Source organism: Melospiza georgiana, chromosome Z (assembly GCF_028018845.1).
Source record: "Melospiza georgiana isolate bMelGeo1 chromosome Z, bMelGeo1.pri, whole genome shotgun sequence".
Taxonomy (NCBI): Eukaryota; Metazoa; Chordata; class Aves; order Passeriformes; family Passerellidae; genus Melospiza; species Melospiza georgiana.
The window spans coordinates 36684747-36706373 of NC_080465.1; the positions used below are offsets into that span (position 1 = coordinate 36684747).

Sequence of the window (21627 nt, forward strand, 5' to 3'; positions counted from 1 at the left end):
CATAACTGCTTTGTGTTTGGAGGTTTTTTCTAAGTGTAGTCTTAAGTATCTCTTCTTGGGCTATATTGAAATATTGTGCTTTACTTAATAAGGGGTAGGTCATTTATTTTAAAAATAATTGAAACAGAAACTTAGGGAGCAAGTAAACTATTTACTTGATAGGCAGCAATAAAATAGTGTTCTGCAACCATTCAAACTTTTCATTTCCGTTAATAATTTTCTTTATGGTTTCCTGTTTGATCCTCCATGACAACTGTGTCTAGCTTCTCTTTTTCGGTTACAAAGTACTGGAATTTAACATGAATATGTGTATGTATTCAAAAATCCACTCAACTAAACTTAAAGCAAAGCATAGATATTACTTTTTATTAGTACTAAATATTAGTTAATAATATTAGTTAACTAGTTGAGAGTTGAGTACATAGCATTGGAGATGGGCACATCTGCAGGGTTTACTGCAAGTGCTATGCGTCTGCATGATGAAACTTCACATTTCCATCTTAATAACTAGCCTGCCTTTATTTTTCACTGAAATTAAGTGACTTCTTAGCCAGTGTAACTATATGGAATAGTTGTCACTTGTAATGCTGTTCAAAGAAGAAACACACACCTTCTCAAAGGGAGTGGTTTGTCCATTTCCACAGCTACAGAATCGAGGTTTGGGGGTTTTTTTAGCTTTGTAAAATAATGCACTGATTAGAGCTGTATCCATTTACTGGGTTGGAAAATATCTCTTCCTTAGATACATGTTCACTGCTAAGAAATATAGTGGAGAATAGAAGTCAGAGGCTTACTAAAATGTCAGATTTTCCTGTAGAAAAATGTGTTTTCCAGAATTCACTTAGACAGACTGATCACTACTTCAGAAGCTATTTATAGAGAAAGCATATCTCTGTACATTGTATCCAGTTGCATGCTGCTTATTTCCTTTCCTTTCCTTTCCTTTCCTTTCCTTTCCTTTCCTTTCCTTTCCTTTCCTTTCCTTTCCTTTCCTTTCCTTTCCTTTCCTTTCCTTTCCTTTCCTTTCCTTTCCTTTCCTTTCCTTTCCTTTCCTTCCTTTCCTTTCCCTTTCCTTCCTTCCACTCCTTTCCTCTCCTCTCCTCTCCTCTCCTCTCCTCTCCTCACCTCTCCTCTCCTCTCCTCTCCTCTCCTACCTCTTCCTCTCCTCTCCTCTCCTCTCCTCTCCTCTCCTCTCCTCTCCTCTCCTCTCCTCTCCTCTCCTCTCCTCTCCTCTCCTCTCCTCTCCTCTCCTCTCCTCTCCTCTCCTCTCCTCTCCTCTCCTCTCCTCTCCTCTCTCTCCTCTCCTCTCCTCTCCTCTCCTCTCCTCTCCTCTCCTCTCCTCTCCCTCTCCTCTCCTCTCCTCTCCTCTCCTCTCCTCTCCTCTCCTCTCCTCTCCTCTCCTCTCCTCTCCTCTCCTCTCCTCTCCTCTCCTCTCCTCTCCTCTCCTCTCCTCTCCTCTCCTCTCCTCTCCTCTCCTCTCCTCTCCTCTCCTCTCCTCTCCTCTCCTCTCCTCTCCTCTCCTCTCCTCTCCTCTCCTCTCCTCTCCTCTCCTCTCCTCTCCTCTCCTCTCCTCTCCTCTCCTCTCCTCTCCTAACCTTTTTTTCTTGTAATAAATATCTGGCATTCTAAACTTCCATGTGGAGATTTTTATTTAGTTTTATCAAGTTTATTGAGTTCTGATTGCAAGAACCCAGGTGTATATTCAGATTACTAGCTCAGACAGCACAAAATTCTACTTTCTCCTAAGACTAGTTTAAAATGTAGTCATTATTTAACAATCATTTTTGACAACTATATTGTAATAGATTGATGTTAATCTGAGAATGATAAGACAATTGAGGAACTTCTGTAGACAAATGGCACCAAATTGCTTTAAAATGCAAAATTACTAAGCTACCTAGGAGAACATGACTCTCAAAAGGTCCAGAGTAAAACAAACAGAATGAAATTTCATAGTTCAAAGGGCAGGATCATGTATTTTAGTTCTAGTTCCAAAAACCTGTCATTGCCTGTTCAGGTTTTATAAGTATAGGTATGATAGAGGAAAAGAACAAAAAGTTCATAAAAATCCTAAGAACCCACCTAATCTGATATGAAAATTTGATTCTTTTTAAGAAATATGAAACAAATTTGGAAAAAATTTTAATTACTCTATGTTAGAGAATACACCTCACAAAAAGGATCTGAAAAACTTTGTTCTCACAAATCAAAGTCGAAATTGAAATTACTGTTGTCTGTAAATAGACCCATGAAAGCAAGAGCACACAAGGAGTGAAATGGCAGCCTCTGCCAAAGCATCAGTGTGTGTGCATTGGCCACGAACACTTCCATCTAGAAAACAAGTTTATGGCCAAAAGAGGAAAAGTATTCAGAGAGACTAAGTAGCGAATTGGGGGCTGCTGAGAAAAGAGTTGCACAACCGTTGCAGTGTTGAAAGTGATTGAACTTACTTGCCCAGGAATTTCTCTGCTGGTTCTAGATTCTGGTTTAACTTAATGCAAAAGTAACTTTGGAATTCTTTGTTCGATGTTCAAGTAACAAAGCAAAGGTCTGGAAGTGCAATAATGGTCTTTTTCATATGACATACACCATTTCTCTCTTCCCTTGTTCCATGCTGAGGTGAGACACTATGACTACACTGAAGCAGTCCCATATAGGATAGTTCAGGTCATTTGGGTAGATAGATTTCTCTGCATTTCAGAAGGCATATATTTACTCTTATTTCAATTTTAGCATTTAGGGTTTTTTAAATTTTAATCAAATAATTGCATAAAATACAATTTAAGCACAATTTCATCAGAAAGTTGCTTTATTTCAGGGATTATTCACATGTTTAGATGGGAGGGATGAAGGGATAAGTTAAAGTACAAGTGCATGCTACAGCTCTAAGTCTAGACTGACCTCCAGGAAGGCACTGAAAACCTCTTTGAAAGAAATCAGCTATTGAGCAAACTGGTTCCTGCAGGCTTAAAGGCACAATACACATGATGTTATTCTACTTTTTTTTTTCTTCTTTAATTAAGAAGTTTCCAGCTAATGCCAAGTCATTTAATGGCAGTTTGCACCTATTTTGAGGAGAAACTGGACAAATAGGATAAAAGATATAAGAACAGATCTTGTTTTACTTTTTTGTATTTCTCTATTTTGTAATAATAATGAAACAACACATTGAACTATGAACTTATGAGGATAGTAAAATTTTAATGAAGTAAAAAGAAAAAAAAATATTCTGAATCTTCCATAAGCAGAACTAATCATGGAGTGGAAGAAAAAGAAAAGTATGTATTAAATCTCTATTAATGAACTAATGTCCACTGGAAGACCATTAGACTGTCATTCCCTCTTAACAAAACAATTGTGGTTTTTTTCAGTTGTTTTCATATATCTGATAACCTGGAGTTCAACTTTAGTACTAAAAATCCAAATTAGACCGTTTGATTCTCTTTTATAGTATTTCTTCAAACATATTCCAGATTATTTTTCCATGATGTGTTGGTGGATAATTATCTTCATTAGTAGAAAAGAGCATGCAAGCTGCTCCCTGATTTTTTAAAAAACCTAATCACCTGTAATATTTTGTAATTACAGCCTTCTTCTCTAGGAATCTTTAAATCACAAATCCACATTCGTGTAAGTAATGCAGAAAAATATGTTTAAAAATATACTTTCCTTTGAGATTATTTTGTTATGACTCTTTCATGTTCAACAGATAAGAGAGATAGAAGTGACTGCCAAGTATATAACAATGTCAAACTCCATTAATGCAATGATTAATTTCTGTAACAAAAATATAATGAACTCAAGCATTTTGTATCTGTCAAGAAAAGCTTTTAACTCTGCATTAAAGTGCACATTAATTTTTGCAAGTGCACACAAAGAATGAATGTGTTTATTATATCATAACTATAAAAATAGGCATTATATCATAACTATAAAAATGGCCAAAAGGAAGTGTATTCCATAAATAGGAAAAAATTGTTAGCCCAATTAAGGTCTTAACAAACTAATCAAAATAAAGCATATATTTATTAGTCCATTTGCAGCAGTTCTCACACTTTACAGGCTGTAATAATACAGTGAAGCCTCGTAAATAATAGAACGAAGCTTCTTGTTCAAGAAAACTCACAAGTACCTGTAACCTTTTCTCCACTTCGGTTTCATCCCAGGTCCTCAGGTTGAGACTCCTTGCAGGCTCCTTGAAAGCAGAGAGGCGGTGTATAGTTTTGGATAGCTGTTAAGTCTCTACATTTTCACTGCTGAAGCTGAGAGGGCAGATCTTGTTTTATACATTTCAGTGTCTCAATGTATTTTGCTTTTGTGGTTTTCCAGTTAAAGCATCTAAGGTATATGGTCACCTTTCCTAAGCTCCCTCTGTGTAAGTGTCCACTGTTGTCACACTGGGACTCTCTGGGAGCCTCTGCCCTTGTCCACATTCAGCACTGACAGCGCTGCAGCACCCACATGTTCATCAATGGTAACTAGGCCACTAGACACCAGTTAAGGCAAGCTGAAAGGAGACAGGGGCCAGGGCCAGCCCAAATAGGTCTTGTGCCCCCAAAACCGAACAACATAAACCAACATGGAGGAAAAATCATAATATTAGGGATACAGTATACTTATTTTCTTCTTTGAGGAAAAATTACTGTGTTTACTGTGATACTTTTCCATTAATTGCAATACCATTGCCCATTAATTACAAATACTTTATTTTTTCCAGAGTATGCAATAATTATATCTACAATTCATCTTCTGCTCTAGAAGAGCATTCCACTTTGGAATTAACTTTGGTAAAGTTAATGCATCCCTTCAGAGACCTTGAAAAAAAATTAGGGGAGTGGGAACTTAAAGGTTCAGTCTTGGAAACTGGGGAAGGAAGTCTTTATGCAGATACTTGAAATATCTCATAATTTGTATTACTGTCAAGAATAATTTTTTAAAAAGTGCAATCTTGCCCAGCCCTGCTTCCTAGTCATTCTTTAGAAGTAACATATGAATCCAATAAAGGTGTTTCTTTTTTTTTTTTTTTTTTTTTTTTTTTTTTTTTTTTTTTGGCCTATAAATGTGTCATTAAAAATTTAGGATCTTATTCCTACACTTTCAACTAATAACTTTTCCCTGCTAACTCTCAAATCCATTTTGTCTTCTCATAACTGATGCAGTTCTATATTGAGGTCTTCCTGTCCAGAATTTTTTCAAAAAATTTTTAATGATAGGTTCAACCACCACACTCTGAATAGTCTACATTGTTTTTAAAACTGTCCCCTTTTTCTTTACATTCAATTGTGATAGTAAATAGACATCTGTCTATTAAGGTCTCCTTCTCCTCAATTTAATAAAAGAGTTTTGCCAACTCCTTCTGCTTTGTATTTCACACTGCTTCTAAAATATCTCCATTAGCGAATCAAGACCTTGTGCTATTTATGCCTTCTGTTGGTATAATACTCTGTTATTTAGCCTTCCCTTCCCTTCCCTTCCCTTCCCTTCCCTTCCCTTCCCTTCCCTTCCCTTCCCTTCCCTTCCCTTCCCTTCCCTTCCCTTCCCTTCCCTTCCCTTCCCTTCCCTTCCCTTCCCTTCCCTTCCCTTCCCTTCCCTTCCCTTCCCTTCCCTTCCCTTCCCTTCCCGGAGCCTTCCCTTCCCTTCCCTTCCCTTCCCTTCCCGGAACCTTCCCGGAACCTTCCCTTCCCTTCCCGGAACCTTCCCGGAACCTTCCCTTCCCTTCCCGGAACCTTCCCTTCCCGGAACCTTCCCTTCCCGGAACCTTCCCGGAACCTTCCCTTACCAGAACCTTCCCTTCCCGGAACCTTCCCTTCCCTTCCCCAACATACCAGTTAGTCAGATTTGAGGCTTCTTCAGAAAGTCCAATTGGATATAGGCATCTTCCTCTTGTCAAATTTTGAATCCTGACCTTCCACGAGATGTTTGAGGATGTAAATAATCACTGGGCCCTGGATGCTGGTTCTGTGTGATGTAGGAAGGTTATAATTCTCCAAAGCCACAGCAGGTGCCTTATCTTTGTGCTTGACTGACTTCCTGCTTTGATTTGCTCCTGCTCCTTTTCTTAGAGCAAAAAATAATCTTTCCACAGCTTTCAAGTTATTTTTTCCCTGGCTAATATGAAAATAAAAAACTGTATATCATACTTCCTGTTTTCAAACTTGGTTTATCTTTCCCCACACATGAACATGAAAAACACCAAAAAAGACATAGGGTAACCCCCAAAAATGGTACATAACATAGTTGCCTGAACTTGTTCTTCATTTTATGTAGCAACTGATGTAAACCTGAAGGGTGAGAGGTAAAAGTGGTCTGTCACACCTCCAATAATTCTGAGTGAACTATCAATATATTCAAATCCCACATAGGTATCTTGTTTTCGTGTATTTGCTGTATACTTCATATGCAGTGTATCTTATATTCTTAGGGAATAAAACCCCCACATACCAACAACCAAAAATTTTTTTTCTTTACTGCAAGTCTTCTCTGCTTAATTGTGGATAACTTCATATAGCAGTACTAGATCACATTTTTGTTCAAACCTTTTTTAGATTCAGAATTAGGAATCAAATTTGTAATCTTCTTAAACAATTTTTAAGTGGGTATTTTCAACTTCTGTCAACTGGTGTTGCTGCAGGTGATTTCTGAACATTCTGGGACTTTGAAGTATCCCCATATCATAAACATGTAGATAGCTGCAAGACTGCAGAAACATCAAAAAAGAGAAAATGCTTAAAGCTCTCTTTGCCATACTTGAAGATAGCATTAAAGGGAACCATGCACATATGGACCTAATGGTGGGCAGCATGCATTAAATTATTTCACTGAAGCTGCAGTCCATATGCTGCTGCATCCAGATGTTTTCTGTTCAATATAGGGAGATTACCAAACATCCCATTGTCACCCAGTACCAGGACTCTTGAAAAATATCCATCACAATACTTGAAATGCATCTAATACATCAATTACAAATGCTAAGGGGAAGAGCCTTTATCTGTGATTTGTTGTATGCTTTCAGCTCCTCTCCCCTGTAACAAACCTTGAGGCAGTTGGCAGGTGGTATCAGACAGAACAGATCTCCAGCCGCTTCATCTTCCACTTGACAAATAGACCATTTCACATCAATCTTGTGGTTCAGTACATTTAGAAAGTTTAATGCATCTTTCTGTCCTGAAACCTCTTGCTCTGCTGTTACTACCTGTCCCCTATATGTAAATTACTATATTGAACATAGATTTCCTTCTGTTTCAAATTTCTCTGTTACAAAATAATGAAAATTGTTTGATTCACCAATATAAAGCATGATTATTTCTGTTGAAGTACAGCGAGATGTGCTACTGAAAAATGAAACCAAATGTTTCAGAGGCAATTCATTATGTTCTGAATAAATAAGATTCTAAATATTCTGCTGTTATATTACACTAGGAGTTTTTTCAGTATATTACAGCACCTTCTAGAGTATCACCAATAGCCATGAACACTGGGAAAATGAGTACTAAAAATACAGATATTATATGAGAAAATATGACTTCAATTAAAATTGTGCCCTGTTGGTACACTTAATACTGATATACTTGTTTTAAATCAGAGTAAATATGGAATTTTCTGATTACATAATCAAAGTGGCAACAACTGAAATCATGTTGCCTGCACACTAACAAGAATCTAAACTTTATAGACTTATATGACTGTTATGATGAGTGACACAGACATTAATGTATATTTGGTTGCATTAACCCAGTTAATAATGTCTAATATTTTATCAGTTCAAACTAAAATTGTCTATGAAATAATAAGGAAACCATTGGTCCTGAAATTTTTTACATTAAAAGCCTTCAGACAGTTCATTTATCTGAAAATCATGACTTTTTATGTTAAATAGAAATTTCTGGAAAAAAATCAGGAATTATATACATATATATATATATATATAGATAGATAGATAGATAGATAGATAGATAGATAGATAGATAGATATAGATATAGATATTGATATAGATATATTTGAGAATTTATCTTGTAATTAGCATAAAATCTTTTCCTGCTAGATTTTTTATCTAATAGTTTTGTTCTTTTTCATAGCACTTTGGTGTGTCTGACTGAAAAGTTCAACATCACAATATTAGGTTTTACATACACATTAATTATTTTTAAATTAACTAAATTTTATTATTTGACATATTACAGAAGACAAAAAAATACTTATTTACCAAAAAAAGACAAATTGGGCATGTAAAATTAAAATAGATAAAATCTTTTTAAAGTAATAAAGGTAAACTAGAGAAAAACAAAGATGTACATTAGTTTCCACTTTTATTCATAAAAATTCATACCATTACCTTGAGTTCATAAATTGTGAGTTCTTTCTAGATGACAAGTGGCCTTCAAAAAATCCTCATTTATGTATTTATTATTCTGAGAGACAGTCTGATCTTTGTAAGAAGGGCAGAGAATCATAATAATGCACCATAATGTTGAATGGTATTTTTAAAGTCATCACAGGAGCCATCTGTCTTCCCATTTGTTTGTCATGGAGAGGTACTGACCTCTGAAGGTGTACTAGCCTCCTCCAAAGTTAGTACCAACCTTATTTTGACTCCAGACAAGGTATGCAAGTTACTATTTGGTAGCTTTTTGGGTTGGAGCACTGTACTGATGTTACCCAAGTGACTGTGCACACAGCAGTCATCTAAGCTGCATCTGCAGCCAAAGACATCTGTGAAATTCATTAGATGCCAACCAGTCCTTTCAGACCTGCTAATATTTGAAAATTACCTTATTCACAAAAAAAAAAAAAACAAAAAACAAACAAACAAACAAACAAACAAAAAAAAAAAAAAACAACAAAAAAACAACCACCAGAAGTCTGATGAATTCCATGATTGGGAGGATATATTACTGTGCATCACAGACTGTCACCTTCAAATAGGTAGTTGAATTTCAGTACTTTTCCAAAGCTCAGATGGTCCTTTTTCTTATGGAAAATTACTATCTAGTGCACTAACAAGAATATAGAACCCATGAATCATAGTGCAAGGTGGGGGGTTGTGGTTTGTATTTGTTTATGCTTTTATTTTAACTTTTCCTATTCCTTTGTTATATGGTTGGCTTGGTTTTTACTGTTCATTTATCTGACTAATAAAGGAAAAGTTCTGAATTTGGCCTTTCATTGTTATATAAAATGGTCTATAGAGATTAATATTTGAGAGAGGTTGAAAATGCCCAACAGACAAAAATATTACCCTCCTATGCTCTTTTCAATTTAATAATTAACAGAACAAGTATTCAAAGTCCCAAGTTATGACAAGCACAGGAACTTGTAAACATCACTAAGAATTAACAGTCGATATCCATCATCAAAAGTTGTCAAAAGGTGTGTCTAGAGTAACCTCCCAAGAGCCTTTATGTGAGATTTGTAACTAGAATTATTGATACTACTTTCAAACATGATAGATTTGTCAGATGATTATATACTGCCATAGTAAACTGACAGTAGGAGGACATGTCATGTTTCCAAAATGAAAATAGAAAAGAACAAGAACAGTGAAGGATTTCATTGGATTTTTTTTCAATTTCCCAAGGAAAAAAATACTAATTTATGCAGGATTATTTAACAGCATAGGATACAGGTCAGAAATAATTATATGTGGCAAGAAAACTGAAAATTTTTGAAGCAGTTACTATTTATTTTGGAACACTGTGTCAGTCAGTTACATGCTTTTCAAATCCAGATTTTCTTTTTGGTTTTGCAAAACCCTAGGCCATTCTCTTTTATATTTATGTGACTGATATTTTTAACAGGATAATCTGAAAAAAAAATCTTCTCAAGAAATTACATGTTTAAGATATTATTTTTGACCTTAAGACAAAGTTCCCATCTAGGTCTGTATACCTACATATTATACATAACTGGAGGTTTAGAATCTGACAGAATTGTCCTGATGGATTCTGGATTTTAACATTCTTTGGTGGAGCCTCTCAGAAGCATTTAAAAAATTCTGAAAAATTAAGTTTTATATACTCAGCAATTATTAGATGTGGACTGTAAATATGTAGAGGGTGAAGCTAAATTGTTTGGGGTTTTTCCTTCCCTCACGTGAACATTTCTTATTTTTTTAGCAGTTTGCTGTAATTACATAATTAGGAGACAGATAATTTATTCTTAGATGACAAAATACAGTTGCCTGTATTTTGTCATCTAAGAATATCAGACTGTAAATCTTTCTCTCCTCAAACTTGTTGGAAGTCAAATACAGTCTTATCTCTGTGGACTTTAATCAATTTGCACAGTCAGTTGGAATTTTCTGCTGATTTCGGAACACTTGATACTGTATTGCAACTCATGAAGTGCTTATTCAGAGAATCATAGAATAGGCTTTATTCCTAGAATCAGTAAGTGCTTTGGGTTGGAAGAGACATTTAGAGGTCATCTAGACCACCACCTTCACCATGAGCAGGACATCTTCAACTAGATAAAATTGCTCAAACTACCATCCAGATCTTCGAGGTTTCCAGGGATGGGACATCAGAGCCTTTCCACTGGGCAATCTGTTTGGGTGTTTTATCACCATTATTGTAAGAACCCTCTTTCTTAGATATAATCTAAATTGAGGCTCTATTATTTTAAATCCAAGATCCCTTGTCCTATTACAACAATCCCATGTTGAATCTATTTGTTCTTCAAGTAGTTAATATCATTCAGACTGGAAATCATGGGAAACGATCATATATTCTCCCACTGTTGTGGAACAGTAAAAAATATAAAACTTCTTATTAATGCAGCTCTGTGCTTTTATATTACTTTGCAAATTATTTAGTTAGTATTACAGGCAATGATCTCTCATTTTCAGTCAGTGTACCTGAGGCACTACAACAATTCTTACTAAGCCTTTGGCTGAGTTGATGACAAAGCTGTCTGCAATGTATGAAGTTGTTGTTGGAGCCAATATGATGTTGTCCAGATTTTCATAGTAAACACAGAGTGATTTGGACTGAAAGTGATCTTGCAAGGTCACCTCACTCCAGCCCTCCGCCATGAGCAGGGACACCTCTCACTAAGCCAGGTTACTCAGGGCCCTATCCAACCTGACCTTGTACACTTTCAGGGATGGGACATTCACAATCCTACCGAGTAACCTGCTCCATTGCCTCATTACCCTCGTAGTGAAGAGCTTCTTCCTAATACATAATTTAAACATAGTCACTTCCAGTTTAAAGCCATTTCTCACTCTCCAGTCACTTCATGTTCTTGTGAATAGTCTCTCTCCATCTTTCTTGTAGGCTCAGACACTGGAAGGCATTTGTTTAATTCTACATATTTCTCAGCCTTGCGGTCTCTTTCTTTTCAAAGCTACTTTATTTTTAACATGGCTGGTAATGTTGAGTAGAATTGTTAACATTTAATGTGAATAGAAATATTGGAACATTTAATATTTTCCGCTGGGACTACGTTATAAAGAACAGTTTCCATTTTCAACTTAAACCTTTTTTTCATGTTATTTTGACACGAGAAATTGCTTTGAGTACCTAAACTTGTGAAAAGATTCTTCATCATTCTGAAATATTTTAAAACAGTTATTATAATAAAAAATTTGTCATTCTCTCATAAAACATGTCAAATGTCTCTTTCATCAGGCAAATTCATCTCAAATTTTTTATTTGCATTTTTCTGCAGTATATAATACCCTATAATTTAGAAAACATATGATATCCTATAATTTAGAAAGCATCTACCTACCAGGTAGATTATAAATTGACACATACATAATATTAACCAAACAAACAGCAAGACACCTCAGTGGTCAAATGAATGTATTGTTGATAAGTGTTCCATGGTACAGTCTTTTTCTGCTTTACAGATTTCATTCTCAATCTTCTAGTAAGTAGATCTAGTTAGCTGAAAGAGGAGAGGACATGCTCCAAGATCAGTATTAGGATCTTGCTTTACTGACTCTCCAGATGGGCAATGTAGTGCTTTTTGATGTTCCATCCTCTCTTATTCTTGTGAAGATATATTAATATAGCAGAATAAAAGTTAAGGAGTCCATGGCAAAACTTGAGTCTTTTCCTTAGAACTTTATATAGAAGAGTCCATTAAATATCCCATATGCTGCCATTTCTAGAAATCCTTGAGTCATTAATTCAGAATGAATTATTTAAAATTAAACCAATTTAAACCTAATGAATGGAACAGATTATATTTTTCATCCTAACACTGTATTATCATACTGGTAAGAAATTTATACATTTATTGTATAAATATAAATTCACACATCTAATGATTTGCTGTCTAAAATTCTGAAATCATACAATAATAAATTTCTACTTTTGATCTCATCCTCCTGGCATTAATTTTACTTATCTCTGAAAAGTTTTGAAATTATTCAAAATCTGGAGGAGGAGCGTCTTTGAGGGGCAGGGAGGAGAATTTTCCTCTTATTTTGCCATAATTACTGATAAAGTGACAAAAATTAATTGCATCAGTAACTTCTTTTCTTATCCTAGAAGGCTCAAGAAACTTCCTGAAAGCGTCTTTTTGTTCCAGTATTTTGATATAGTAGATGAAGTCACATGGGATCCCTCTTGGGCAAAGTAGTTTGAAGGATGATAACTCTGTCTTGACTAACTTTATCAGAGATTAATACATGCTTTAAATTTGAGCTTCAGCAAATATCAGTTGTTGTTGGGGGGGGATGTTGTTGTTGGGGTTGTTTGTTTTTTTGTTCGGGGCTTTTTGGTTTGTTTTTTATTTCTCACAGTTCTGACTCATGATAGCCTTGTAGGATTCATTGTCTTCTATGGAAAAAATGCTGTGATTGAAGCTTGGAGAACACATATATTTAGAAGTTTATGGCACATTCTTTTCATGTTTGCATCATAACTGCAAACAGATAGCATCTTCCATCCCTAAAAGATAAATAAATTGAATTCTAAAGGATTTTTCCTTCTAAATTCAGTTTTTCATGTTCCCTAAAGACACATGTCTTCATCAATCATACTTGGCTGTTTGCTACCAGTATTCCTACTTGGATGTTTTCCAGAGTTTGGGGTTCTTCAATGCTTCTCATGACTTAGAAACTGTACCTCTTCTACAGGTTTCTATAACCAAAAAAAGATACTATGGTAGGTAAGTTACATACCTGATTCTGGTTTTATTTACATTTGTTCAACTCAAGTGGACACAATAAACATAATTTTGAGGCTGAACTCTTTCTGCAGAGTTGGGATATTAGTAAATAAAAATTCAGGGCTGCGTTTCAGGGCAAACTTGATCTAGAATGTTGTCAGTAAAATCTGCCTGGAACATTGCAATGACAATTTTATGCAATCATTTATCAAACTATTTTATAAACACCGTGTGATTAATGTGCAAACATTAGGTAGATATGTATACACACAGCTGACTTATTAAGTTACCTGAAATATCCAGCAAAGCAGTGCACAATACCGTACAGGCCTATTTATTCATCTCAGAAATCTTGAGGTGGCAGATCACTTAAACTAATAAGTGACCAAATTCCATTTCCTTTCACACAATGAGGCATAAAAGCCTCCATATGTATATAAACTACTTTTTGAAAATTACTTTCAGAGAAGTAAATATAAGCTATGTAGATGAAAGAATCACAGTATCAATTTAAAATTATATGCCAGTTTCCAACCAAACCAGTCTATGTTCCTTATCAATAAATGTCACTCTTCTAAAGAGACGTTACAGTTTTGACATGGAGTGAATTCCTAGCCACTTCCTGGGAACCTTCTTGTCTCAGAGCCCTCAAGCAACGAGAATAATGTCACAAATTGTGCAGAGAGGCTTGTATGAGTCTTGTCCAGATGTATATTCATCTCTGTTAAGATGACCTACTGTTCTTCTGAAGCATAACCTAAAGTTCAATGTTAAACTGAACATAATTGCTTAATGACTTCAAAATAGATTTTGCTATGAAATTATGAGGAAAGTAGTCATATTGTTTTAGTCGTAGTAATAACCCAAGTCCTTGAGACACAACCCATTTGTAAAAACATTGAATCATTATCCTGACATTCAAGAAACATATGTTGTGATAGCAGCCAACTGAAGGAAACATCTCACCTAAAGAAACAAAAATTATGTAGAAAAACCTTACAAAACTATGACAAAAATTTCAAACTTTGTTTTTTGTTGTCTGCAATTATTTTCAGGTGGGAGAAGATTAGCCGTAGTTTCTGTATTCATTAGCTTTTAACCGGTGTTATAAATCTCAAAATAAAGGAAAGCCTCCTTTGTTTTTCTCTTATCTTTTTATTGCCCACAATACTATGTTTCTATCACAACTTATCCAGCTGCAATGAGACAAAAGAATTGATAGGTAGAAAATATTGTTCAGAGAAAGCAAGTTGTCTGCAGAGAAGAGATCCAAAGCATTTAGCAGTAGAGGAAGATAGTGGACTTTCTTTTGGGTTTTTTTTTTACATTTTTACAATGCACTTTTAACAAAGAATTTCTTCTCCTGATGGAAACAGTTTACAAATTTTTTTCCAATGTGCTCTGATTTTACTTGTTATTTACAGAATTTTAAATTAAATTTTAAATGTTAAAGTAATTTTACTATCTGTGAAGTGGCTTTACTAAATCTGGAATCATTTTATCAAAAGGAAAATAAAATTTTGGCTATTAGTTTATAATTAAGAAGTGGGTATCATACAAATTCCTGTTTCTACCTCTATTTACTTGCTGCAAGCAAGTGGCCAAACATGTCATTTTTCCAATCTATAAATGCTTCTATGTCTTTCCATGTAATCACAGTGACTATTTAATACTTGTCCTCAATTTTCTAATTTAAGTGATATGTTTAAAATATATTCTACTTTTTTCTTCACATTGTGGTAATTTTGGAGTTAATCATATATAAGTTCTGTCTGGCTAGTTAATGATAGGATTGCCAGTCTTTCCTTTCAGCAGTACTCTTCCCAGACAAAAATGTAAGTGGTAGCTGTAAAAATATCTGGAATTTCTTTTGAGAAAGAGTGGGTTAAGTAGGAGGAACTACCAGTGAAAGGTTTGCTGCCACAGAGATGCCAGTAAATACTAGTCTGGAGTATTGTGTGTTAGAGCAAAAATACAAACATACCAGACCCATGTATGTTTGTGTATGTTTCTTCTGTGAATATCAAGTCTCAAATCCATGGGGTTTTTATGATTTTTTGTATCTCAAAATTAACACTATTCATACAGTAGTTCTGTGAAGATGAACACTGGTATTCAAAAGGAGATATAGTATGAACCCTCAATTCATCCTGGGCCACTCCTACAAAAATTGAATATGAATTCATGCATACTATTGACTCAATTTCTTTTTAGTTTTAGGAGTGTCCTTTCCATATAATTTTAAGAGAACTCATAAAAAGCCTAGCTACTGGGAATAGCCCAAAGGCATATTTGAACTAATGCATCCTAAATGAAATCTTAACCTTCAACCTTCATTTTCTAAAAGCATATTCTCTAATTAGATAGTGCTCTTTTCATGCTAGTGAAAGGTGTAATGCTGATTAGTCTATATTGCTGAGGGAAATTTTGCCACTGCAAGGTCAACATCTGTTGACTTAAAAACTAGAAGGCATAATTCAGCATTTGAAATCATAGCTGCTTGTAGTAGGGTTAATTAAACACTAACTCATCATTTCCTGAAAACTCATAACAAATGCAAGCTGACCAAAGCTGAAGATTTTATTTTTTCACATTCTGATATGCATTGCATAAATTAAGCTCACATAATACCGAGGTTAACAGAGGTTTAACCATGAACCTTGACACAGACAAGTTTGATTGCGATTTTTTCCTGGGCTGATTCAGTTTTTTGCTTTGAGTCCCCTGTACTAGAATGCAATTAAGGAATAAAAGGCATAATGACACTAATGATAGGTAGTCCAACCTCAAAACAGGCTGGTTTAATCAGGAACTCTGAATGTGACTTCATGCACAAGCCCTTGTCAATATGTTCTCATTTCTCCCACTTCAAAGACTGGGTAACAGCTCCTTAGCAGGAGTACAAATTAGATACAGACAAATTATATACACTTCTTCTTTTTTCTCTGAAAACAATTAGTTTGAGACTATCAGTGTAATAACCAAAGCATTTCCACTACGAAGGTCAGATACTCTGATGATGTTTTTAAAATTTTGCTTCAGAACTTGTAAACACAATTTCCAAATACAACCTTATGGAGATACAAATACAAAAGAGCTTTCCTTTTGTATTCCTTTTAGGAAGTCATCTCCCCTACTTAATGTAATATTAAAATCTACAGCGTTTGATAATTTTTTAATCATAATAAGGTACCAAAAGCATAGATGTAAAGACTACACACATTAATCAGTATTTATAAACAGTATTATAAGATGAATATAAAATTATTAGTCTAGAGAGCCCATAGGTTACAGGAAAAAAAAGATGTCCAACTCATTAATTAAATTACATAGTTCACTGTTTCTTCAGTACAAACATAAAAAACTATTGTCTGCATTTAGTCTTACTTAGTTACATATATTTTTTTCCCCTATGAGTTCTCAGATAATGTTTGCTCATCACTTTATGGAATCACAGAATAACTTAGGTTAGAATAGTCCCTTAATATAATCAAGTCCAATCATTAACCCAGAACTGCCACTTCCACAAGACCATGTTCCTAAGTGCAACATTTTCATGTCTTCAAAATACTTCCAGGGATGGTGACTAAACCACCGCCATAGGAAGCCTGTTCCAAAGTCTGACAAGTTTAATATTGAAGCAATTTCCCATAACACACAGCCTATTATTCTGCATTTTAAAGAAATTGAAGAGCTTTGAAATTAACCAATACTTCTGAATATGTTTTAACTTTTACAATATATTAAAGAGGGTTTTTTTCCACTACTTGAAAATATTTAACTACTATGCATAATATTGGAAATCTCATATCTTGGTAGGAGTAAAATTCTAAGTTGTTTACATCTTAGATATCATGTCGGTTCAAATAATTTAATAATTTTCAAAGTGCTTTCTTAGTTAAGATATGAAGACATAAATGACATCCATAGTGATTTGTGGTAAAATCACTGGAAAAATTCTCAACCAGTGAACCAATTTCCACAGAGGACTTGTGAGAGGTTGTAGATGGCATGCTTGATACTGAAAAAGAATTGATGGTGTAAGATTGAAACCATGCTTTAAGAGCACAATGACGAAAATTCAACAGCAGCCTTCTCTCCTTTTTAGGGTAAGCTGGTTCTACTTTATTCCCAGAAAGCTCTCTAACATGGGAAATTTTTCTAACAGGCACAAGTGCAAAGTTCACTTGTAGGAAAAGCAAATTCTGAAGAAATTCTCCCAGCAGAAGTTTTCCCTGTAGGCACTTTCTTGATACTCAGCTTTAAATGAGGCAAAAATGCCATCTAGATAGAGACAATTTCAAGCAGCTTTGTATATTTTTATATTCAGCTTTCTTACTCTGCTTGAACTTTTTGCTATGGCATAAAGATTTTTGCTATAGCATAACACAAGAGAAAAACCTGAAGAGAATAAAGACCAAATAACCCAGACTTTCACAAGATCATTTTAAATCCTTCAGAATACCTAATGTCAAGTCAGCTAATGTTAATGAAAGAACAATGGCACAAGACTGTATTTGTTTCACATATCACATAGACAGCTTGTCCAAAAATACAAAATCTTAAACTAATTGAAGTATTTAGCTGGAATACTAGGATTTACTTGAGCAAATCAGGTCACTTGAAGAAAATTAGCACAGTGTCACTAAAGAGTCCTTTAATAAAGGACTTCCTTTTATTCCAAAATCATTTAATTAAAATTCACACAACTTATTACTAGGTCAGTGATAGGAAAAGACCTATGTCATTAAATAGTTTGTTTTCTTTTTATTCACGTCAAGATGTTTTATCTTCTCCCCACCAACCCCCTTGCAAGATTTATCTTAGTTTTATCTTCTGTTTGGTTTTTTCCTAATTTTTTGTGTAATATTTCTGTCAACAAACCACAACAATTAATTTATGCTCATGTATTTTTTTGTTCATATAATACAGGAGATAATTTTTACAATGTGCTACTCTTTTCCTTCTACTCATTATTTCACTTATGAGATAATGTCAAAAGGAGATGAATATTGTCACTGGGTAATGTCCTCCCACTGCAAGATGAATGTCAAGACATTTATGAAAAATAAAGGATCACATGAAACAGAGATATCTATTTCAAATCAGGAGAGCATTTTCCAGTCAAAATATTCTGTGCTGGTCATAAGATGTCTGTTCATTTGGATTGTTTTGAAAAGATGAAACAGATGACAGATGCAAGTAGATTAGCAGCTTTTCTGCTTGACATTAATCATAAAAGTTTCATTTCATAGTATTTTAAGAAAATGATTTTTTAAAAAATCCAGATATGAGCAAGAATGTAAAACAAGTATTGTAGTATTTTCCTTCAATATTTTCTGATTTCTTAGTAGTGTAGAAATTCATCATTTGACAGGAATAAAATATACAAAATGACTAACTAGAAAATAATGAGTGTAATTTCATTAGATAGATAGATAGATAGATAGATAGATAGATAGATAGATAGACAGATAAAGTGATGTGTAGTTAGTTTGCCCATACCTAACAATGTGACACTGATGAAAACTGAAATCAATCAACATTATTATCACTGGCTTTAGATTTACGGACACCTTAACCAAGAAGAAAATAATTAAGTAGCTGGTAACACAAACATTTTAGAGATGTTACAAGGCAAGTATAGATACCCTATAAATAGATCTTGGACTTACACTATTAAGTCCAGCACTATGGACACAGACTTCCATTTTGCTGCAGCAAATGTTAAATTTAATCTAATTCTCCAAGTTGCCCTAAATAACAAATAACTAGAAAACACAGATAAAAACAGAAACTAACTGGACATGGTTACAGCTGCCTTCTGCTTTCCAGTTGCTGTGCTTAATAAAAAGGTTTCCTTTCTGTCTCTTCCACTTTGTTGTTTTGGCACCAGCAATCTTGAGATATATGGCATGTATGTATGGTGCCATGAGGGTATAGAAAGGCTCCCTGGACAAATACCTTCAGCAATACAGCTTTAGAAAACCTAATAAAATTGTATAAAGTGTTTATTATTCAATATAAACAAAAAAATAACAGTTCTTACAATTAAAAATATTCAAGTACATGTGATTAAGAGGATAACTTTGCAGATATTAATGCAAGTTGATTTCTTACTCTTTTGTTACAAGAAAATAAAATTTTTCTATTAACACCACTGAAAATGTAATAATATACATGACTTTTCCATTGCATTGGTTATACTTTGTAGTTTCACGTGAGGTTTCCTCTACAGTATGAGAAGGAGACATCACTAATTCATGTGAGCTGATAATCATGTTACAGGTTGGTTTAATGAGATTAGTACTTTTTTGTAATTATTATGGTAATACACTGTCTGTGACTCATACAATTCTCTTCTATTAATTAGTATGTGATTGCTTTAGTATAATTCATTTTTTCTGAAGTCCCAAGTTTGTTATACTAAGTTATATAGTTATTGATTTTATTATGCAGTTTATTTCATTATGGATTTGGGGGTTTTTTTGATTGAAATTTCATCTTCCTCAGAGCCTACAAATCTCATTTATATTCTTTGGATTCATTTCACTGAAAGAATTACAGGAAGTATACAGTCTAAGTCAATACTTGCGCTCAAATCCTAAGAATCACCAAATTCTTAAAGTGAGACATGCTATGGTGGAAACACTGGCAAGCCATCATGCCATATCAACTCCACTTAGCCTGATTCTCAGCTTCCAAGGATGAGTCTTGTATTAAGGGAAATGAAAAAGGTGTCATGATTTCTGCAGCTTGTCATTTTACACAGATGCGGAAAATGATGCAAAAATGCCAGTGTTAGAACCTTGTGAAGCAACAGATATTTAGAGCAACACAAATGCATTTCTGTCATGGTTTGGGCCTGGCAAAGCCAGAGCCCCCTTGAGTATACCTTCTCCCAGGTGTCTGCTGCGAGATGTGAGCAGGAATAAGCAAAGCAGGCTCCTGCTTAAACATAAAGAAAAGTTTATTAACTAAACTACACAAACAATTACTAAACTACACACAAAAGAAAAAAGAAAACACAAGGAAAATGAAAACCTCACAAAAACACTCTCCTCTTCCTCCCCCCTAAATTCCCAATACAGTACGTCTTCCAAAATCACCAATTCTGGGTCCAGCACCACCCTTTAGAATGCTCAAACTTTCAGTTCCTCAAGAGGAGAGGGAGTCCTTCCATGTGTCGTGGTGGCCTTTTCCGTCCTTGTTCCGGTGCTCTCACCACCGAACCAGAATCAGGGCTGCTTCCAGGGTTGTCTTTTTAAGGATGCTTTGTCCGGTTCCAGAAAAGCACAGTCTTCTACCTTTGGGACATCTGTCCCCCCCATATTTTATATACCCCCTGGGGCCAAGGGGTACCCACACTGAATCTTCTTTGGCTCTGGGACATTTCTCCCCCTGGACTCAGTCTCTGTATCACACGGAAACATGGCTCTGTCCATGGCTACACAAAAGAGTCCAGCATAAAATGCCACTCCCTCTTCTCCATTCTTCCAACATCTCTCACTCTCTCTCTCTGGTCCAGACCTCCATCACTTGTTCATTTCCTTCATCCTCCTCCACTCTTATCACTCGTCTAGGAAGGGTTAATGTTCTGTAAGGTTTTCATTGTCCAAAAAGGGTTAAAAACTCCTCCGAGCGGCTGGACTCCTGGCTGCACACTCCCTCATCTCTTCAGCCGAGCTGCCTGCTGCCAGCACATGTTTACTAAATTTCAAGGTAACGGCACACAAACACAGGCTGCACTCTCTCTCTCTCTGTCTGTCTCCAAGTGGGGGGGGGGGGGGGGGGGGGATGACTGCCCAATGTCTCTTGGGCTCCTCCACCCTTCCATCCTCCAGGGCCTCCTCACTCCCATCTCTGTCCAGGCCCAGGCCTACCACATGGCTGCCCCTCCCCTGCCCAGCAGCAGCGGCTGGACGGGGGAAGGGAGATCCGACCTCTTTGCCTCGAAGTCCCAAGAGAGTCTCCCAGGCCCGAAGCTCTGCTTTAAACCCCTTTGTGTTCTCAGAGGTGTGTCCAAAATCCCACTGGCTATACCAGGTGCCAATATCAAAATCCAAGCACCCATTGGTTTGACCACAGCATCCCAGAATTCCCACTTCTTCCTGGTCAAACCACCACAATTTCCTTCCACTCCGCAGGTGTCATCATGCACTGCAAATGGTCAGGAAAGCTGTGCAAAGCTCCTGAATTCTAAGGATGAGTCTGTGTCAAAGTGGTTCTGAAAAAACAGAGGAGCAAATCTTGCAGTCAACCCTGGAACCCCTAGAGAATTGGCCTGCATGTATTGCCTGTGAATTTGTATTTTAGAGAAGATTTGCTTTCTATCCTGTTTCTTTCTGTCTCTCAAGCAATGTGAAGGAAAGCATGGGACATTCTGCCAAAATCCCTATCTGTCAAGAAATTTTCTTTGAAAAAGAAAAAATGTGGTCATTCCAGAACCAAAGAGAAAGGCAAATTCATTCCTAAATCCTGAACAATTTGAGAGATTTTTAGATAAC

The 21627-nt window shown here is 35.5% G+C and overlaps 1 protein-coding gene across 36 annotated transcripts in view; it reads left to right on the plus strand.

Moving 5' to 3' along the window:
• Positions 1-21627, plus strand: part of PTPRD (protein tyrosine phosphatase receptor type D) — a 1169657-nt gene that overhangs the window by 547178 nt on the left and 600852 nt on the right. The window contains exon 8 of one of the 36 annotated variants that reach the window (XM_058043168.1): positions 3589-3630. The exons of the other annotated variants lie outside the window; for them this stretch is intronic. The gene's annotated coding sequence lies outside the window, so the exon portion shown is untranslated. The remainder of the gene's footprint in view (positions 1-3588; positions 3631-21627) is intronic. 36 annotated transcript variants of the gene reach the window in all.